Raw genomic sequence first — 21,189 nt, 5'->3', positions numbered from 1 at the left:
AAAAATATAGAAAAAAGCAATATAAAGAATCAATGAAACAGAGAGCTGGTTCTTTGAAAAATTCAACAAGATATACAAAACTTTATCCAAACTAACTAAAAGAAATGAAGAGAATATCCAAATAAACAAAATCAGAAATGAAAAGAAGATCATAAAAACAGACACCAAGACAATCCAAGAAATATTCATATCATACTTTAAAAAGCTGTACACAAAATTTGAAGATCTATAATCAATACATAATTTTCTCAATAGATACCACTTATTAAAGTTAAATCAAAATCAGACAAACAGGTTATCACACCTAAGGAAATAGAAACAATCACTAAAAGTCTCCCAACAAAAAACAAGTCAAAACATAACATAACAAAACAACAACAACAACAAAACAACAAACAGAAAAACAGGACCAGATCTGGATGGTTTTAATGCACAATCCTATCATACTTTCAAAGAAGAGCTAACTATAATACTCTTCAAATTACTCTTCAAAATAGAAACAGAAGGAGTATTGAAAATTCTTTTTATGAGGCCATAGTCACCCTGATACATAAACCACACAAAGATTCAACAAAGAAAGAATCACAGACCTATTTTCCTTATGAACAAAGATTCAAAAATACTCAATAAAATACTTGCAAACAAAATCCAAGAACCCATTGAGAAGATCATACACAGTGACCAAGTAGACTTAATTCTGGAGATGTACAGATAGTTTAACTCATGAAAATCAGTTAAAGTTATCCACTATATAAACAAACATGAAGGAAAAAATCATTATTTTTGTATTTGATGCCCAAAAAGTGATTCACACCCTTTCATGGTAAAAGTCTTGGAGAGAGTGGAGTTACAAGGAATATACTTCATCAAAGTAAAGGCAATTTATATCAATCCGACATAAAGGAGAGAAACTCACAGCAATCCCACTAAAATCAGGAGAAAGACAAGTGTAGTGATTTGAAAGAAAATGATCCCTTGAGGGAGCAGCAATATTGAAAGTTGTGGCTTTGTTGGAGTAGTTGTGGCTTTGTTGGAGGTAATATGTCACTATCATGGTGGGTTTTGAGGTCATCTTTGCTCAAGCTATACTCAGTGTGACAGAAGTTGTTTCTGTTGCCTGAAAATTAAGATGTAGAACTCTCAGCTCATTCTCCAACAAAATGTCTGCAGGCACTCAGCTATGACTATAAAAGACTAAACCTCTGAAGCTGTAAGCCAGCCTCAACCCAATTAAATATTTTTCTTTATAAGAGTTTCCATGGTATTCGTGTCTCTTCACAAAGCTGATCACTTTCTCCATATTGACTCAATATAGTATTTGAAATTCTATCTAGAGAAGTAAGCCAACTGAAAGAAATCAAGGAGATCTTACATTGGAAAGTAGAAATCAAAGTATCACTATTGCTATTTGCAGGTAATATAATAGTACACAGTAGCAATAGGAAAAAAAACATCTAACAGTGATGTGCTACAATTGTAGCACACCTTCAGTGAAGTGATTGTATACAAGATTAACACAAATAAATAAGTACCCCTCCTATATACAAATGACAAGGGAACTGAGAAAGAAATCAGGAAAAAACACCCTTCACAATAACCACAAATGATATAAACTATCTTGGGGGTAACTCTAAAAAAGCAAGCAAAAGACTTGTTGGATAAATCTTCAAGACTTTGAAGAAAGAAATCAAAGAATATATCAGAAGATTGAAAGATCTTTCATGTTCATGGATCTTAGGATAAACATAGTAAAAATGGCCATCTTATCAAAAACAATCAACAAATTCAATGCCATCAAAATTCCAAGACAATTCTCTACAGATATTGAAAGGACAATACTCAACTACATATGGAAAAGCAAAAAACCAAGGGTAGCTAAATCAATCCTGAACAATAAAACAAAATTGCTAGAGATGTTGGCATTCTTAATTTCAAACCATATCGCACAGCTATAGTAATACAACTGTATGGTATTTGAATAAAAACAGACATGTTGGTGAATGTTATTGAATCAAAGGCACACACATAAATCCACACAACATGGACACTTGATTATTGATAAAGGCACTAGAAATACACAATGGGAAAAATGAAAGCATCTCCAACAAATGGTTCCAGTCTATCTGGATATCAGTATTTATAAGAATGCAAATAGATCCATATTTATCACCTGACACAAAACTTAAATCCAAGTGAATTGAAAACCTCAACATAAATCCAGATACACTGAACTTAATAAAAAAGAAAATGCAGAATAGCCTTGAACTCCTTGGCATAGGAGACAACTTCCTGAACAGAATTCCAGTATCAGAGACACTAACAATCGGTAAATGTAGCCTTATGAAACTGAAAAGCTATGTAACAACTCTGAGATTCCTCCTCACACCAGTCAGAATGGCTAAGATCATGAACAGGAATGATGGCCCATGATGGAGAGGATGGGGAGCAAAGGGAACACTCCTCCATTGCTGGTTGGAGTGCACTTACACAACCACTATGGAAATCAATATACTAGGAATCAAGAATTGATCTATTTTAAGACCTAGTTATACCAATCTTGATCATATACCCAAAGGATGTTCCATCCTGCCACAAAACGTTTTTAACTAGGTTCATAGTGCCTTTATTATTTATATACAAAATCCCCAACCTGGACACAACCTAAATATCTCCCTACTCAGGAATATATAAAGAAGTTATGGTACATTACACAATGATGTATTACCTAGCCATTTTCTTGTTTTCTCTCTGTCTTTTTTGTTTTTTCGAGACAGGTTTTCTCTGTATTGCATTGGAGCCTGTCCTGGAACTTGCTCTGTAGACCAGGTTGGCCTTGAACTCAGAGAGATGCCTCTGCCTTCCAATTGCTTGGGTTAAAGGCATATGCCACCAACACCAGGCCCTACCCAGCTGTTTTCAAAACAAAAAATGACCTCATAAAATTTGCAGGTAAGTGGATGGAACTATGAAAAATCATCATGGGTGAGGTAACCCAGACACAGAAAGAGAAACATGATATGTACTCACTTATAAATGGATTTTATCTGTTAAGACAGTGATATCATGCTACTTTTCATAAACGCAAAAAGGCTAACCTAACAAGGAAGGGTTAAGGAGGGATACTGGAATCTCCCTGGAAAAGGGACATAGAATAGATTTAGAGCATGGACTAAATGGGGGTAGTTGGGGATGAGAATAGGGGAATCAGGTGTGTGCGAGATGGAGAGAGAGAGTACTGGGGAAAACCACTGGAATTGGAGAGCATTTGAGGGGAAATTCACAGTAAAAATGCAGTAAAAACTCTGATGATTCAAGAGTGTAAGCTACTGATGATATTCCTAGTACAAGAGGATTCAAAGCCTGCCATCCCTTATAACCAGGAAAGACTTCCAGAGGTAGAACTGAGAAACAAACTCAGTTACATAATCTCTGACCTATAATCTACTCCTCCTGCTATGTGAGCTGAGGCAATGGAGGCACAGAATATGTTGAAGTGGCCAATCATTGATGGGTAGGATTTGAGGCCCACACCATGAGAGAGAGCCCAAGCCTGACATTGCCTGAATGACCAGAAATCAGAGGTTGTATAGCCCAGAGACCTCTGGTAGACAAAAAAAAATAATAAAATGATTTCTAATGATATCCTAATATACTTATAGGTAGTTGTCCAGCTCAATCATCCTTAAGAAGACAACCACCAGCAGCTGATAGGAGCAGAGAAAGACCTACAGCCAAATATCTGGCAGAGAACCCAAATTGGAGATATCTATTGAGTCTTTCCCTTGGAGCTTAGAGAACCCCATGGAAGAAGAGAAGGAAGAAATGTAGGAGCCAGAGGATTTAAAAGCATCAAAACAAGGCCCACAAACTAAACTAAGTTGGGCTCATTGGGGCTCAGAGAGACTAAAGTGGCAATCATGGAGCATACATGGGTCTGCATATATGTAGTCCTTTACATATGTTTTTTGGTTCTTAGCTTGGTGTTTTTGTGGGACTCTTAACAATGAGAGTGGGTTTGTCTCTGACTTTTTATCTCCTCTTGTAAAGCTTTCTTCCAGCTCAGTTGCATCTCCAAGAATTGATATGAGGGTTTTTGCATAGTCTTATTGTGTCTTGTTATGCAGTGTTCAACTGGGAGGCCTGTATTTTTTTTCTGAAGAAATGGAGGAAGCAGTGGATTTGGGGAACAGGGAAGGTGGTGGGAGGGACTGGGAGGAGGGAGTTGAGGAAGGGGAAACTGTGGTCCAGGTTTACTGAAAACAAAGCAAAAAGTATTTTCCAGGTCATTTTATAACTGTGAAGGAAGCATATCTCATTGAACTTTCATGTTTCAGAGACTATGAAGGTTAAGTCTAATTATATATTTTAACTGTAAATTTATAATGCTTCACCTTCATTATATGCCTACAATGTAGGTAGACATTTATTTTATAAAAATAAGTGAAGTTGACCTAAGTGATGTTCTCACCAGTATATACCAAATCTTACAGGGTATTACTCTGTTTCTAACCTCTGAAGTGAATTGTTGTAATTTCTGAATGTCATCAGATTTGTTACGCAACACAAAGTAACAGTCTCCTTCATCGATATTCTTGTCAATGTGGCATTGGTTAGCTGCTAGGGTACTTTTAAAATTAATGTATTGAAATAACATATCAAGATGAAAGTCCTGCTTCAATCTTTTCCTTAAAATCAGCCCATTCTTAAAGACAAGGAATGAATTTTTCCATCCAGGACAGTTGAAGATGTTTATGTTATTCTTTAACCAAGGGGAAAGCATTAGGAAATGGCAAGAATGCAAGATTCTGCTAATAAAGCTCAGAACACACAAATCCAAAAAATAAGAAGCAGAAATGCATTTTTATTCAATAGAATGAAAAGACACATTAGAGAAACAAAGGCAGCCCTCACCTCTCTGTTGCTGGGTGTCTAATTTCTCTGTGACCTGGATGGGCATGCAAACTATGGAATGGCAAACCAAATTCAGAGAGTAATTGTTTCATTCTTCTTAACTCAGGAGGGGTCAGACAACTGTGGAGGAAAATATTAATCAATATGGACCACTACTGGCACAGTTATGGGTGTGTAGTGTGGTCTGCTGAGAAATGGTCTATTTCTCAATAGCATCATTACATCTTTTAAAAGATCATGGAGAATGGAACAAAAAATCTAGAAACTTAAGACACTTCACCTGTAAGGTGAGTTCCCTAGTATGAACTATTATTGCTATGATGAAACAGCATGACCAAAAGCAAGATTGGGAGGAAAGGTTCTATTTGTCTTAAACTTCTACATCATAGTTTATTACTGTAAGAATTCAGGGCAGACACTCAAATAGGGCAGGAACCTAGAGACAGTCGCTGATGCAGAGGCCAGAGACGTGGTGTTTACTGGCTTTCTTTCCTGGCTTGCTCAGGCTGCTTTCTCATAGAACTCAGCACCACCATCGAAGGAATGGCACCACAAAAAACAGGCTGGATTTCCCCCACTAGTCATTAAGAAAATGCCCCACAAGCTTGCCTACAGTCTGATCTCATGGAGGGATTTCTTAATTGATGTTCCTTCTTCTCAGATGACTTAGCTTGTGTAGCATTGTGGAGTTGAACTAAAACTACCTAGAACAGAGTAAATTTGCAAGATTCCTACTAACCTTCCCATTCTTAAGCAATTTTTCTTCAAATAGCAAATACAAAATTGAAATATCACTAACTTTAATTCAAAAAGTCAAAATCTGTGACATTATATTTCAGGTTTCCAATTTAAAATAGCATACCAAGTAAAAACATAGACGGTGCAGTCTGAATGTCTACCATTAACTATAATTCATAAAATATTTGATCTTATTTTTTCTGTATGTATATGTACTGATAATAAAATAAAGACATTAGTAATAATTTTCTGACCAGGATACAGAGAAGGTTGGGGGCTAGGGAAGTGTCTCAGTGGTTTAAACACTTGATCTTCAAACATAGACTTTAGTTTACATCTTAGAACATATGTAAAGACATGTGTGGTTATGTATGTTTGTAATCCTACCACTTCTACAGCAACAAACAGGATAAAGACTGAAAATTCATAGCCCAGCTAATCTGGCATAAGCAATGCGGTAAACTAAGAGACCCTGTCTGACCCAACAAAATTTTCATCTTCTGACTTCTAAACATGTGTTATATGGCAGGCACTTAGTTGGACTGACTCATGCATGGGTGGGGTGGTAAAGTAATAAATGTAAAATGCTAGGCATATCACTTGGTATTCTGGAAATCATTGATACTGCTAGATTACCTTTCTTCTCAAAAGTGTTTTCTTCTCAAAAGGAAAAGTTGTTAGGGCAAGCAGAAGGCTTCCATACAGATGAAAAGAGTCAGTCCTCTTGTCTATTTTATTGCAGCTTAAAATTTAATATTTTTTCATGTTGTTGCATAATGCCTTTAAGCTTTCAGTTCAAAACAAAGATGATGAATGGGGGTATGAGGAAATCCAATAGAGATCTCTCATACCAATATTTCTCAGATCACCCAATCCTAGTAAAGGATAAATGTGTGTTTTTAAAGGCCCTATACCATACTTCCAAGTAGATTAAATAATATATTTTAAAGAACACTATGAAGCTATGTGAAATATAAATTCTTTCCAATTTCTGTAAATAATTGGACTGGAATTTTGATAGTGATTGTGTTTAATGAGTATGTTATGTTCCTGTTGGTACTAGTGTGGGCTTCATTTTTCACAACATCAATTCAATGAATCCAAGAGCATAGGAGGTTTTCCTGTCTTCTATTATCTTTAATTTTTCTCTGTTTTTATTGTATAAGCCTTTCACTTCAGTCATTAGCTTTATTAAAAGGTATTAAAAGGTATTTTAATTTGTAGTTCCAGTGAATGGAATTGTTTCTCAGATTCCTATATTAATATGCTTATTGTTTTTATATCAGATATTTGCTGTTTTTTGCATGTTAATTTTTTAACCTGCTATATTGATGACTGTGTTTGTCAACTCTAGGAATTTTCTGGTGCAGTCTTTAGAGATTTTTATGTATAGAAACATATCATTAGAAAATAATAAGTTACTTTCTCCTTTCCTATTTGTATTTCTTTATCTCCTTCACATATCTTATTGCTCTAACCTAAACTTCAAGTACCTATTGAATAGAACATCAGGGAATGGGCATCTGTATCTTGTTGCTGATCATGGTGGAGACGTTTTTAGATTTCCTCAGTTTATGCACACCTTGATTTTAGGCATGTTACATATTGCCTTTATAATGCTAATCTGCGTTCTCTGAGACTCTTAATATTTTTAAAGGATGTTCAATTTGTTGTACAAATTTCCTGTATCTAATGAGATAATGATGTGGTTTCTTTATTTAAATCTCTTTACATGATAGATTACTGTGAGGAGCCGCACTCACATTCGCCATTACAAGATGGCGCTGACATCCGCTGCCGGATCAAGTGAACAACGTTGGTATGCGTGTGCCCAGTGTTTTTCCACTTGCCTAGTCTCGCCTATTCCATGGCATCATATAGGGTGATGAGTCATCCACCTATCCCAGCTGTACACGTACTGCTCAGAGCTTATGAGCCTTTATTAGGAGATGGGATTCTTGGCTCGGGGTCTCTGCCCTGTAAGCTTATGCTCTCTCTCTCTCAAGATGCATTAAAGCTTTACTGCAGAAGGATCCGAGTGTCCTGAGTCATTCTTGCTGGCGAGACGATCACTCGGGACATCTGGTGCCGAAACCTGGGAACTTGTTAACATCGCCGGCACCACGGAGACCCCTCGGAGGACGGGGCGGATTCAGAACTGCAGGGTGGTAAGTTCGGAGAGGTATGCTTAATCCTGATACTTTTTTATGTTTTGTCCTTAATTTGTCACCACCATGGGATGGGTCAGTAAAAGCCTTAACTCTAGTCTTCATTCTTCTTTTGTTCATATTGGTCTTATATTGTGCTCATCGTGGCTGGTGTTTCAGTTCGAGACCAAGCTTACCCCAGGTAGCCACCAGCATAATGGGCTCTTCAAAACAGAGAGACCTAATTAAAAACTGGCTAGAGGATGAGGCTTGCTGTCCCACGGTAGCAGAGAGTCAAAAAACGCTTAAAGAGGTACAGGATAATATATCAGAAACCGAACGAGATGAGAGATTAGGAGCTCAAAAAAGGAAGGACATGTCTAAGAAAAAAGGCCCTCCCCAGGATACAAAAAAAGGGGGGAAAGACCATAGGGGATAACCAGTCACACCCTGGTAAATTTAAGAGACCTGTTAATCCAGCGGGTGTACTTCCATCAGCACCCCCAATACCATTAGAGGATCGGAAGAAACTGCAGATGGCTTTCCCAGTCTTTGACAGGGGAAAAGGCCGTGCATGTTATCCAACACTGCTTGGAGGCCTGGGGTGCCTGGGGAAAGCCTCATATCCTAAAGTTGTTAAAGGTCAGAGAAAAGGTTGTTACAAGTCAGAGAAAATGTTCTGTTTCCTGGTAGCCAGCCACATGCAACCTGGTCACATGACTAACTGGTCGCCATTTTGCTGAAGTTAAAAAAAGGATACTTAAACCGCCATCTTGACTAAAGGTGACCACATGGAAATTAGAGGCACCATCTTAGAAACAAGTTTTTCAGTTAAGATTTAAAATGTTAATGCTTCTATATATTACAGAAAGACCTTAAGGGAATTTAAATTTCTTTTTAAAAACCAGTTTTCAAATGTTTGATTTTATTAATGTTTGTATTTAAAGAGCTTCAATTTAGAATTAGTTTTAAGCAAAGCCTGACAATGTAAAGTTCTTGTTTTATAAAAGATGCTAATCTATTATAAGGTGTTACATTCTATGTTTTTAGAAGTTAAGTTTAGGATGTTGGTAGCACACACCTTTAAGCTCAGGGTGTTGGTGGCACACGCCTTTAATCCCAGCACTCGGGAGTAAGAGGCAGATGGATCTTTATGAGTTCAAGGCCTGCCTGGTCCGGCAGATCAAATTCCAGGACAGGCTCCAAAGTCACAAAAAAACCCTGCCTCAAAAAGAAGTTAAGCTACTGTTTAAGAAATATAATGTAGCTCTATATAGTTTTAAGTTCAGCTGTATTACAGAAATAAGAATTTACCTAGCCACCAGTGTGCTTCTTAAAAACAGATAATGGACCGGCTTATACCTCTCAAAAGTTCCGACACTTCTGCAGACAGATGGAGGTTACCCATCTGACTGGCCTATCTTATAACCCTCAAGGACAAGGCATTGTGGAACGTGCCCATCGCATGCTTAAGTCTTATTTAATCAAACAAAAGGAGGGAATGGGAGCATCCTTACCCTCGGTGCCAAGAGTTGCAATATCTTGGGCACTTTTTACCCTTAATTTTCTAAACATTGACGCTCAGGGCCATACTGTGGCCGAGCGCCACACCTCAGAACCTGAAAGGCCAAAGGAAATGGTAAATTGGAAAGATACCTTAACTGGTCTTTGGAGAGGCCCGGATCCTATTCTCATAAGATCCAGGGGAGGTATATGTGTTTTTCCACAGGATGAAGAGAATCCCCTGTGGATCCCGGAAAGACTCACCTGAAGAGCCCCTTCGGGCCCTCAAAAGTCGGAAGCCCACCTTCTCCCCGGGAGTTGAGAGCTGCTATTATCCAGATTAACTCCATGCACCTTGACCTGTCCTTGATGGAGGGATTGTCATCATGGATCGCTTCAGCTGTCTCCTATTTTAAGGAATGGGTGGGGGTGGGACCTTTTGGCACAATTCTCTGCAGTGGTGTGGTGTTTATGCTTGGGACTGTGTGTAGACTCAAAACCCAAACAAAAAAGATAAGGTAGTGGTTGCACAGACACTCGCTGCCCTAGAGAATGGAATCTCCCCCGGCATTTGGCTAAGCATGTTGAGGCAATAGGTCGCCGACTGCTCAGCTCCTGCACCTCCGGAGGCTTGACCTTATTGCACGGAATAGAGTGAGCAAGGTTCGGCAGGCCAAAAGAGTTGCAAGGCTAAGCACTGCACAGAAAGGGATTGTGGCTTTTCTTGTGGCTCTTCTGGGAGATATGTCATCTTGCATGAAGGTTATATGTCATAATGCCCTTCTCCTAGAAAAAGACATAAGGACGGGTCTGGGCCTGCTCTGGACACAAAGTCTGGAGTCCTGCTCAAGACAAGGTCTGCATCCAGTTTTGGGGAGTTGACCTCTATCTCCACTCTGCATTTGGCTGGCCTATAGCCTCTGTGTTTCTATATAATTATATAGGGGGAGATGTGAGGAGCCGCACTCACATTCGCCATTACAAGATGGCACTGACATCCACTGCCGGATCAAGTAAACAATGTTGGTATGCATGTGCCCAGTGTTTTTCCACTTGCCTAGTCTTGTCTATTCCATGGCGTCATATAGGGTGATGAGTCATCCACCTATCCCAGCTGTACACGCATTGCTCAGAGCTTATGAGCCTTTATTAGGGGACGGGATTCTTGGCTCGGGGTCTCTGCCTGTAAGCTTATGCTCTCTCTCTCAAGATGCATTAAAGCTTTACTGCAGAAGGATCCGAGTGTCCTGTGTCGTTCTTGCTGGCGAGATGATCGCTCGGGGCAGATTACATTTATTTTATTATTTACACATGCTGAATCATCCCCATATCTGCACAATGAAACCAACTTGATCATGGTGTATGATCTGTTTTAGTGTTCTTGAATTTGATTTTCAAGAAATTTATTGAGAATTTTGTGTTCGTATTCATCATAGATATTGGCATAGAATTTCCTTTGGTTTTGGTTCTTTAGTTTTGGTATGCTTGCTTCCTAAAATTATTTTAAATGCTCTTTCATTTGCAATTTTGTGAAAAAAATGTTTATTGCTGTTAGTTTGTTGTTAACAGGCTGTTAGAATTCTGCATTGAATCCATCTGGCCCTGGGATTTGTTTGTTTTATTTTTGGAACTTTTATTACTGCTTTTATTTCATTAAGCAATATGGGTAAATTTAAGTAATTTATTTCATCTTGATTTAGCTTTGGTATGATATAATATGCATATACATAAGTATATATGTGTATGTATATATGTATATATAATACATTTGATCCATCATATTCATTTCTTTTAGATTTTTCTAGTTTGATGGAAGTGTATTTTTATTTTGGTTTATTTACTTTTGTTTTGATATTGGGTATCTCTGTTATACAAGGATGGTCTTCTGATGGAATTAAAGGCATATGCCACCTCAGCCTCCTGTAATATATATTTTAACATTAGCATATGATTTTTCAGTGTCTGCTGTAACTTCTCCTTTTGTTTCTCAATTTTATTAATTGTGATTCTCTCCATATTTTGATCATTTTGCCTAAAGTTGATATAGATGTTTCCTAAAAATGTACATATATAAACTTAAGAAAATGAAATTACCCTATAATTTGTTGACAATACTCTTACTAGAAATCATGGAATAACAAATAAAATGCCTACTGCTGGGAGTGGTTTACTTCCTTTGGATTGGCTGTGAGAGTCTGTAGAGACAAAACAATTATAGGCTATTGCTAATGCTTTTATTTACCCTGAGAACCTGACAGTAATATTTCATGTCGTACATGGTTATGTCAAGCTGGTACTGACCTGGAAGCTTCATCCTTACTGGCTACCTGTTGGAGTGCTGCAAGGTACTACTCATGCTACCAGAGAGGTTAAGAAATCATCAGTCTTACCCAGCTGTGAAATCTGTGATCTACAATAACAGCATGCCTACTGGTAATTACAGCATGAACATCTTGGGAATAATAAACTGGTTTTTTGTTTGTTTGATTGTTTCAATCCCTCTTCACAAGATGCAAGATGAAACCCATATCTATTACCACTATCAGGACAAGAATTTGGCTAAACATGCCATAGGCATTAGAGGAGTCTCTACTATTATTAGTCTATTTAATGGACAACATATTAAACCGACCATAGATTAATGCACTTGACAACTCTCAAAAGAGAAAATTCTACTTGCAGTAGATAGAGATTAACACATCAACTCACATCTGGTCAAGGATCACAGAATAACAATCTGTGGAATTCCCAGCCCTGAATAGAACATCTGTATTATACCCCATCAATTCTAAGGCTCAGAGATTATTGCAGAGTAGAAGTCAGAAACAGGGTAAGAGACAAAAGCAATGGATGACTATTAAAAATAGTGTCTTTGGGACACAGAAGCACAGCTGCACACATAGTCTCATAGTGGTTATTAAGACCATTAACAAGACCTGTTCAAAATCAACCCTGACAAATCCCAGCCAGGAGAGAAAAGGTACGCACAAAGTCCATTCCATAACAGATCAGCTATTGGCAATTGATGGGTACTAGGAGATGCAGTTCTTTTTAAGCATTCAGCCACTAGTTAATCAAACATTCTCCAATAGAAGATCACACTTCCAAAAATATACGGGCAACACAAATTGGCTTTGCTGTGTGTAGTAGTAGTAGAAGAAGAATAAGTAATAGTAATAGTAATAGTAATGAAAAAAGATACAAAATTTCATGGGTAGTGAAGAAATTGGATCCAGTAGGAATAGAAGAGAGGTCAATATGAGCAAAATGTATTGTATAAAATTTTAATATAATCAGTAAAACATTCTTTAAAAAATTAAGAAGCATAAACATAAAAGAAATTCTAGGAACATTGTCAAAGCCTTTAAAACAAGGTTAAAGGAGCATCTATAAAAATTTAGGAAATAGTTTCCAACTCCACAATAATTTACAGTATTGGAAGTCAACTCCAGAGTGACAGGATCTTTGGACCTCTTGTAGTTTCACTTACCACTATTTTTCTGGTTCAGTGGAGCATTACATAAAAATGTCTCAACCTTTCCGCATAACTACAGTCAAACTTTAAAAGGAAAAAATAGATGCCATGGAATTATGGATGAAAAAATTATAACCATTAATAAATCTTCTAAAAATTAGTGGTATAAAAGTAAAGGAATACTCATTATCAAAAGTGCTAAAAATAAATGCTCGATACTTATATAATGGATTATTTAAAATTATTTTATAACATCTAATTCCATATTAATGCTATGAAAACACTATCATAAAGGAAATAATATCCATAAATCCTCCATTCAGGTAAAATGTGATGCCTTATTTTTGCCTTTTTCTTCCTGTCCCACTGCCGTCAACCAGAGCCATATATACCCTTCATTTCCAGTAATTCTCCATTCCTTTTTATCTCTCATGTGTTCACTTGCCCTCCATACTCCTTTCCTTAAAGACCCCCTCTTTTTTCTCATTCCGTGAATAATTTTCCATTATTTTATAGTCTCCTTACACTTACTCCCACTTAAATACTCATATTTAACAATTAGAAGCTAGTATTACATGATGGGAAAGAACACCTCATATTATGCTTTTAAGTGTAGGTAACCTCACTTAATATTTTTCTACTCTCTTCAAATTTTCAGTTTCATTACTTAATCCATCATTAGGGCTGTATAGAATTCTTTTGTATATACAGTAAAATATAAAGAGAAAGAGAAGTTGCAAGAGCCCCTTTTCACATATAGTCAACATTCCAACAGAAGCCCAAGGTTACTGGTGTCCTTCTTATCAGGTAATAGCCTTTGCTCCTGGCATATTGTTTCACATTCCTCCTCTTTTTAACATCATGTGTCTGCATTTGCTATTTCCTTTGAGCTCTCAGTTTTAAAATCAGTTTCATTAAGTAGCTAAAGTAAGAATGACAAAGTTAAAGAAAACTGGTTAAGAAAGCGGTGTTATGTCAGGATATTATTTGTATTTCCCTTTTATTCTTCAAAAAAAAAACTATGTAGATTTAACTATGTTCATAACAGCACTATTTGTAATAGCCAGAACCTGTAAGCAACCTAGATGCCCCTCAAATGAAGAATGGATAGAGAAAATGTGGTACATTTACACAACGGAGTACTACTCAGCAGAAAATAACAATGGAATCTTGAAATTTTCAGGAAAATGGATGGAACTAGAAGAAACCATTTTGAGGTAGATAACACAATCACAAAAAGACAAAGATGGTATGTACTCACTCATATGTGGATTTTAGACATAGAGTAAAGGATTACCAGCCTCCAATCCACACTGCCAGAGAAGCAAGTAAACAATGAGGACCCTAAGAGAGACATACATGGTCCCCTGGAGAAGGGGAATGTGACAAGATCTCCTGAGCAAATTGGGAGCATGGGAAGAGGGGGGAGGGAGATAGGAGAACGAGAAGGGGAGATGAGGAGGGGTGAGGAGGACATGGGGGAGCAGAAAGTTTGACAAGAAAGAAGATACTGTAATACAGGTAGACATTTTAGGTTTAAGGAGAAATCAGGTACTAGGGAAATGTCTGGAGATCTACAAAGATGACACCAGCTAACAATCTAAGCAACAGAGGAAAGGCTACCTTAAATGCCCTCCCCTGATAATGAGATTGATGACTGTCTTATATGCCATCCTATAGCCTACATCTAGCAGCTGGTGGAAGTAGAAGCAGACACACAAAACTGATCACTGAACTGAACTAGAATCCAGTTCCAGAGAAAGAGGAGTGATGAGCAAAAAAGTCCAGACCAAGCTGGTGAAACCCACAGAAGCAGCTGACCTGAACAATGGGGAGCTCTTGGTCCTCAGACTGATAACTGGGATACTAGCATGGGACTGATCCAGACACCATGAACCTGGGTTTCAGTGAGGAGACCTTGGAAATCTATGGGACCTCCTGGAGTATTTCAGTACTTATTCCTATCATAGGTGTGGACTTTGGTAGCCCAAACCACATAAAGGGATTCTCTCTGAGCCAAGACACACAGGGGTGGGCTTAGCCCCTATCCCAAAGGATATGATAGACTCTGATGACCCCCCTATAGAAGGCCTCCCTGGGGAGCAGAAAGGATATGTGGCAGGGTTTTAGTTGGGGTGGGGGTGGAAATGGTAGGGGAGGAGGGGAGGAAGAGGAAACTGAGATTGCCATGTAAAACAATCTTATTTCTAATTCAAATAAAAATAAAACATGGGATGGGGAGAAGATTTATGATTTCACAATCTTTCTAAATAATATTACTAAATTACAAGTTTGGGATAAAATCATGATATTGATCCTGAAGGCATTCATTTAAAAATTCAAGGTGGGCAGCTGATTCACTCTTGTAATTTGAACACGGCTGCCTGAGGCAGGATGGCTGCTATAAATTTAAGTCCATTCTGTGTTACAGAGAAAGATACACTGTCAACAACAACCAAAAAAACTCAATGAGAAAAAAGGATTTTGATATCCAAGGACCAAAGGAGCTTATTTGAGCATATTTGGAGAAAAAAAAAAACAGATGGCTTCTTCTTGACATCCAAACAGTACAGCAACAAAAACAGTACAGACCCCAAAGTTGCTGCTCACTTAAGAGGCACATACATTAGCCAACAGTGAGAGTGAGATTGATTTCTCTTCTTCAGTGAGCAATGCTTTGTAAAGATAGACTTCTTTCTTATCTATTGAATCTGACTCTACATAGTCTTTCTTTCAACTACAATATTTGTAATGATGTAAGTCTTTAAGTATTGGATTAAGAAGAACATTCCCTTTAATTCATAGATGGAAAATCTTGGGTGCACAAAGTTCCTATGGGCCAACACATCACTAGGGTACCAGCAGTGTTAAACACACAGGAGATAAAATATCTGTTTTCCATGGCTGAGGACTGGGAGTGGATATCGTAAATGACCTGGGGAACTTTTTGCTGAGTCTACAGGAAGTCCTCATCCAACCTTTTGCTATAGACTTTAAAGTGGGAGAGTGTAACTAATTATGGTCTCTTTTCAGTCCTCTGAGACAAAGAAGTTAGTACTTGTTTTATTTTTCTTTTGTTTGTTTTTTCAAGGCAGGGTTTCTCTGTTTAACAGATCTGGCTATCCTGGAACTCACTTTGTAGACAAGGCTGGCCTTAAACTCAGAGATCTCTACCTCTGCCTCTGCCTCCCGAGTGTGCTGGGATTAAAGGACTTTAACTAGCACCAAGTGGCTTTAGTAAAATTCAAAGAAGCAAAATGTTCAGAGCTACAGCTCTGCAGTTGTAAAAATAAGAGAGTCAATGAAAAGGGAGATAATAAAGACTAGCCATTATTAAAGAGAAAATTATGTGGGGAAAGAGAGAGAGAGAGAGAGAGAGAGAGAGAGAGAGAGAGAGAGAGAGAGGAGAGAGAGAGAGAGGGAAGTGAGTAAGGGAGGGAGAAACAGACAGAGAGACAGACAGACAGACAGAGATTGGCAGGGCAGGTGGAATGAATTCCAGAGCTACTTGGCTTAGAGATGAGAGCTGCACTTGCAGGACTTGTCCTCCTGCAGGAAGGAGCTCAGAGCTCTCTGGAAGCATGCTGCCTGCTTTCTCTGATGGTTCTGTGCACCATACTTTCTGTGCCAGTTGAATGGGGTGTCTCCAGGTGTCATACAGGAAACCAAATCCCATAAATAGATAAAAATGAAGACCCAGTGCAGATTTGTCAACATAGATCAGACTTCTGGTAGTCCAAGGCCAAGTGGTTTGTTTGTTAGCATATTTAAAACACATTAGAATTTGGGAGCTTGAACAAGGGCAAAGTAAAGTAAAAACAACCACAAAATATTGTTGGGAACTACATGGAAAATTTTAGCAGAGCCTCAAAAAATTGTCAATAGCAGTGTGTGTGTGAAAGCTGGGTCATGTGTGAAGGCTGGGCTCACATTTGAGTAAACAGGAATCTCGCAGAAGTGACTTTTTGTAGGAAAGCAGCTTGAAATTAAGCAAACCTTGAGACATTTCCCAGCATTGAAGGCCTCACCCTCCCTGGGGAGCAGAAGGGGGATGAGATGGGTGCTGGTAGGGGCATAGGAGGATGGGAAGGAGAGGGAACTGGGATTCATACATAAAATAAGATTGTTTCTAAGTTAAATTTTTAAAAATAGGGAAAAAAAACAGTAATTTCCCAGGGTCACAACATTAAGCAGATTTAAATACACATCTATGTTCCTTACAAACAAGGTTTCATGTCTTTCATTCACCAGTCTATTTCTCTAGCATCACATGCTATGTTCTCTCAAGAAGGAGCATTCCAAGAGCCCATAAGAGCAGGGTTCCAGGAAATGTTTAATCATAACTAAATAAAGGGATTTAATAAGATTTACTAGGATGAATGGCTAATAAACATTAAACATGGCTATGCTGCACCATTTGGACATATCTAGATGAATGAATTTCTTTGTATAGACTTTGATCATGTACTAATTAATCTATTTATGATTATATTTTCTCACTGTTTCTCTATATGAACAAAGATAGAGAAAGCTAGCTGACTCAGCATATAAATATATATGTAGGCTTGTAAATATTTATATATATATATATATATATATATATATATATATATATATATATGGAATATATATGTATGTATGCACAGAGAAAATCAAATGAACAGTTGACAAAAACACTGGCTCTTTGACCTCAAGTCTCTTAACTCTGTGACCTGTGACAAAAGTCTTCCTCAATCTGTACCTCATATTATACCCTATAAAACACAAAACCAAAGCGATGCTACAAAGATTACAATTCCAGTTTCAGAGGATCCAATACCCTCTGACCCCTACCAACATCTGTACACACACAAAGGGCATAAATAAAATTATGTAAGCACATATACATATACATAAATGAAGACTAACTTAGAGTTAAAAGTAAGAGAATAGAAATTTATAGGAAGTGGGTTTACAGGGCCAGAGGCTGTTGGATCTCCTGGAACTGAAATTGTAGTGTGTTGTGATCCTCCTCATGCACATGCTCCACAGTGAACTAACCTGAAAGAGCTGTAACCACTCTTACTATTGAGACATCTCTCTAGCCGCTATTTCACCAACTGTATTTTTGAATCTTTTTAAATTCTAAAAATGTATTTATTTATTTATTTTTTCATTTATTTTACATCTGGATTTCAGTTTCCCCTCTTTCCTCTCCTCCTAGTACACTCGAAACCTCTGCCTGCCACCCATCATCCTCTCTTTCACTTCTTTTAACAAAATGACAGGCCTCCTATGGATATCAACAAACATGGCATACCAAGTGGCAGTAAGACTAAGCACCTCCCTTTGTATTAGAGTGGGACAAGTGTACCCAATATGAGGAATACCCTGTTTTAAAAGTATTCAAAGCTATACAAGTGTCACAAGTATACAGAAGGCCTAGATCAGTCCTATAAAGGTTCCCTGGTTATCAGTTCAGTCTCTGTGAGGTTCTATGAACAATGGTTTAAAGGTGGGGTTTAAATGAGTCCACCAGACCCAAGAGAAATGATAAGAACTTACACAGATAGGAGTAAATAACTGCTGCAGTATTCCTGCTACAGAAGATGAACTCTTGTCAACAGAGTTCTAAATTATTAAAACATTTAAATGCCATATTCTGTAGGTCATTTGAAGTTTTTGAAGATCAAATACATATGCTGGGTTCATCTCTGAGCACAAACAGAACCCAACTAACATCATTAGGTATAAGAAGCATGGTTAACTATTATGTGTAATTCTCAGAAACATAATTGCTCAGTGACTGAAGCTTCTCAAATATGATTTTAACAATCTTTAAACCGATGTGTAGCATAAGGACAATGACCTCAAATTTGTAACTATATACATATATATGTAAATCTCTAAAACATAGGTAGAACTAAAATGTCTTGACCAGAGGTAGAACTGTATAGTGCAACATCATAAAAATAACCTAAATCCTACCAATATACAAAATATCTTAAGCATATGTAGACACATACTATATACAATATGATCAAGATAGTTTTATATTTGTGCGCAAACCATCATAAACAGAAAGAAGAGCCTACACAGTATGACAAATATAATATACAAATTATCCAAGACAGGAATTCAAAGTTAATTTTACAAAAGTTTCAACATACAAGAATCTATAACAATGTAAGTTGTCTGTAGCTAATAGTTGCTAAAATAGTTCATAAGAAGATATGTTAATCTTCCTATATCCCATCCCATTCATACCCTTAAAACTTTCCTAAAAGAGATTCCTGAGTCCTAACATCAGCTTCCATTTCCAACCTTACACAAATTAAAACCAACCTTTATCAGGTGAAAAATTATATTATTAACTCCAGTCTCAAGCAAATCTTTCTAATCTAAACAAATATTTTATGAGACACAATCTGCCTTGAAATATCTGAGATGGAGAGATACTAAATAATGAGTTGGCTTTTTGAGGCCTGGATTCTGTTACTGTCTTCACTATCAATGAACTTGAGTTATGGGGAAAGTACTTCTGTGTATGTTTATCTTATTGATTGTTAAATAAAATACAGTTTGGCCAATGAGACAGCAAGTTAAACAGGACTAGGAGTAAAAGAGAATTCTGGGAAATGTAGTAGAGAAGTGGTGATCTAGGCAGGAAGTGACATAGCAAGGAGACTCATATTTAAAGAAGGAGAAAAAGGAAGTGTCCTCTCTTTTCCCCTTCCTCCTTGTGCAGCACAATGTGATCCACTGGCAAGGAGGGATGCCAATAAGGCATCTGATAAGTCTTATAAAATATATAGATGTATGATAATTAAGACTGAGCTAACAGATGAGAATCCTAGTCATTGGCCAAGCAGGATTGTACCTAATATGTCTCTGTATTATTTTGTTCATCCACATGGCGGCGGCTGGCGGAGACTGCCCACATGGCAGGAGGACTCGGGTGGCTTTTGGAGGAAAGATTTTATCATAACACTGAAGACCTTGTTCAAATGGATACCTTTATTTGCAGCTTCCTTATCCACAAGATAAATGTGTTATATTAATAAGTAATCTCTAATACCTATCTCTAGTTATCTCTCTATGCTCCCCTCTTACCCTCTCTGCAACCCCTTGATATGGTTTTCCTATGCAGCTAAGCCTTGACTGGAACCCCTTATCCCTTTACTTCTGACTTTTGAATTCTTGAATAACAGCCATGCATCACCAACCCATTTCCTTCAAGACTTAATGGCTACACCAGTTTTTTAAAACCCTCACTTCACATATGTTGAAACTTAAGCTGAGGATACCAAGAGGCTGGGTTAAAAATAAGTGAGTTATCATGAATCTGAAATAAGATGAAACGTTAATTCCAATTTTAAGTCATTCTAATAGCTCTCACTTACTTACTGTGTAAAGGATCAAAGGAAAAGGCAAGGCAGGTCAAATAAAAAGTTTGTTTTACAAAGAGACATAGGAACTTCTGTCTCATTAACTAAATGTGACTTTAAAACAGTAAACTTGTTTCCTGGCACAATGCTACATGTGAATTATACTAAGTAACGTTGTTCACCTAGATTAGAACAGACTAGAAATCTTAGCTAAGTAATTTTTACTTTGCACAGTGAATAAAATATGTACTTGTAAGTTTAAGATGGTTGAAGTTATAAATTCCCTCCAAATTTGTATGATTTTGAAGAATAAACAAAGACTATTAGAATTCCTCAAAGTCAACAAATTATAAGACTCAAGATACAGACTAAGCTGTGCATTCCAATTGAATCATTTAAAATAAAAAAAATCGGGGACATGGACAGGCTCACCCTCCATGAGAAGTGGATGGGGGGTGGGATGGGAGGATGGGCGGATAGGAGGGAGCAGGAACTGGGATTTGTAAAAAAGCAGTGAATACACAAAGCTTATAAAATTTCATTTGTGGCATAAAAATCAGTTACCTTAGAACAATGCAAACACAATGAAAGATTGACAGTCCTAACCTCACATCTCAGCATCATTCACTCATGAAAATGATGCTGTCAATGTACTATACAAGAGTTTCACATGAAACAATTGATACTTTCTCTTGGATATAATTTACTGTAATTCAATAAATTCAACATTAACTTTCGCAATAGGCATATTATGTAGTAAAATCTAAAATGGAAATTGATTTATGAGTATATTGCAAAACTAGAGAAATAGCTTGTTCTTTTTCTTACTCCAGGGAATACAATATTAAAGCTCCAAAACTCTCAGTTCAACATATTTATAAAACTGTGCAATTGTAAAATTCAGGTTTATTTAAAAAGATTGGACAATATTAATGTTTTTTTCCAGGCAAATTCAAATATATCTATACATCTATAAAACATAGATATGATAGGAACAATATTTTAAAGTTGTAATTTTTGCTAGTGAACTGGTAAAATAAAATAATAT

The sequence above is a fragment of the Cricetulus griseus genome, chromosome 6, assembly GCF_003668045.3.
Source record: "Cricetulus griseus strain 17A/GY chromosome 6, alternate assembly CriGri-PICRH-1.0, whole genome shotgun sequence".
Classification (NCBI taxonomy): Eukaryota; Metazoa; Chordata; class Mammalia; order Rodentia; family Cricetidae; genus Cricetulus; species Cricetulus griseus.
The sequence above is the reverse complement of the archived record's forward strand: the minus strand, read 5'-3'. Positions refer to the sequence as shown.